Source organism: Solanum tuberosum, unplaced genomic scaffold (genome assembly GCF_000226075.1).
Source record: "Solanum tuberosum cultivar DM 1-3 516 R44 unplaced genomic scaffold, SolTub_3.0 scf00472, whole genome shotgun sequence".
NCBI classification, from domain to species: Eukaryota; Viridiplantae; Streptophyta; class Magnoliopsida; order Solanales; family Solanaceae; genus Solanum; species Solanum tuberosum.
This window is the reverse complement of record NW_006239396.1, coordinates 91,666-93,850: the sequence shown is the minus strand read 5'-3', so window position 1 is coordinate 93,850 and position 2,185 is coordinate 91,666. Positions and strand designations below refer to the sequence as shown.

At 32.1% G+C, this 2,185-nt stretch overlaps 1 protein-coding gene across 1 annotated transcript in view; it reads right to left on the bottom strand.

Annotated features, from left to right (window-relative positions):
• LOC102580595 (uncharacterized) overlaps window positions 1-2,185 on the bottom strand; it is a 4,200-nt gene that overhangs the window by 779 nt on the left and 1,236 nt on the right. The window lies entirely within an intron of this gene.

The window sequence follows — 2,185 nt, the reverse complement described above, 5'->3', positions numbered from 1 at the left end:
AAAAGGAAAAAAAATTGGATCAACTCTTTGGCAACTCATATTAGAAAGCAATCTTAAGATATCATGGACATATTTTTTCTTTTGTCCTGCTAAAGAATAGAACTTTAGTTTGTACTTTATTATATAAAACTATAATGAACACTTGGGCTAATTTTTCTCATTTCATCTAGTTTACTGATCGTCTTGATTACTGGGTACAAAAAAATGAAACATGATCAATAATACATATCATTTTAAGGCCAAGTGAGTAGTAATTTTTTTACATGTAGGTAGTTAATGTAGGATCTGAAATATGCCTCAAAATGGCCTGAGCCGAAAGATTTTGCTTTTTTTATGGTAGTTGAGAAATTTAAAAATTCATTAGCTTCTAGCTAATGGCACCTAATGACTTGCTCCAAGTAGAACAACTTACATCAATGCTAGAAGGGTGATAAACTTGAAATTGCTCTTATGCATACTCCTTAATTATTTAGTAATTTTCTCAGGTAAATGTCATTTGTATTGCTCTTCAATAGCAACCCCTGCATGGTTGGACTCATCTTTCTTCTTCAAATCCTACATACCAAATTAAGGTCCCTGTTATAACTAAGCACTTCAACAAAATGGTAATCAATAAAAGGATTTACAATATGAACTGTAGCTTAATGAAGAGACTTAAAAATCAACATTTTTCTTTAATTCATGCATAGAAAAGTTCCTTGCTATAGCAAAAAAAAAAATCATTACAAAGAATAATCAAGAGACGACACTTCAAAATAACTGCACCTTAAATATTAAGATTCATATATGAAAGATCAAAAACACACATCTAATTAAGATACTCCACATCAAATATAGTAGTTGTACACTTCTCTTTTAGTTTGTGAAGGCTGAAATTTAGTTCACAGAATTTCAATTATTTCTGACATCAATGAACCATTCTTTACTAAGAAGTTTTGAAAAACGACTTTCATCAAATATATTAATGTGTGAAGGAAGAAGACCTCCACACTTGAAAGCACATAGTAGATCATACTATAAGAAAACAGAAACACTCAAATGCTATTAGCTTCCAATATCACAATATAAAAAAATGGGTTAGAGATATGCCACACACTTGCATCATTCAGTTACAACAAAAAAAAATTGACTCTTGCGCCCACCAAGCTTGGCCTGATGAAAAAACTCTGCAGCAATAGGGATATAGATGTATTTTTAACTTCATTCCTTTGAGCTCATCGTCTACTCGTCTTGTTTACACATCATAAATTAAAATGAGAGTTTTCAATATATACTTACATAAATGCATCTCCACACTTGAGTATTTGAATGCTAATTGGTTTCATGAGAAACGAAATAAACTATTTTGCCTCTTTATTTTCTCATGCTTTTTTCCCTTAAGTACCTCAGTTGAGAAAATGAGATGCATAAGAGAAGCTGTTAATTTTAAAAAGATATAGAGAAAGTTGCATATTAGCTTATCTAATTCCACATTGGAGGTAAAATATTTTTACTGGACAGTCATGCAAACATTACAAGGAAAAGACCAGGACACACTTCAAGCTCCTAAGAAGATTTCTTTTCGAGATGTGAACAGGCAAGGACATGTGTGCACCCGTGCTCACGATGCAGTAAAAGTGGTATATTTCATATGAATCTCATATTACATAAAGCACTCAAGAAATTCTAGAATCAGATAGAAAAGAGAGAACTTGAAATGCAGAAATAAATCGACATGACTTCATATGCTTAGATCTAATTGATAAAAATGTTGATATACAATGGATGAGATTGCACAATTTATCAGAATGCAAAAGTAATAAAAACGAAGTATTACCTTATACGTCTCTACTTATTTGATCCACACAAGTATTAGTATATCATGGCGTCCATACTTATTGATCGTGAATGATCAAAATGATTTTTTCTTAGTTTGGTGAATGCTCTTGTTAATTTCTTCATTGCTATTAACTTTTTCATGTATCATCTATGTTGCTCGGACTCTTAAAATGTCAATAGGTACATGTCGGATTCTCCAAAGTAGTGTAATTTCAGAGAATCCAATAGCGGTGTGGCATCACAAGTGAAGAGTCCGCTCAACTAAGATGAGTATATGAATGGAAAAGCTCTCATATCGAATAAAGCTGTTCTATTTTTTCCCACCAAGCATCTATTTTCTCCCACCAAGCATCTGCCGGCAGAAAAT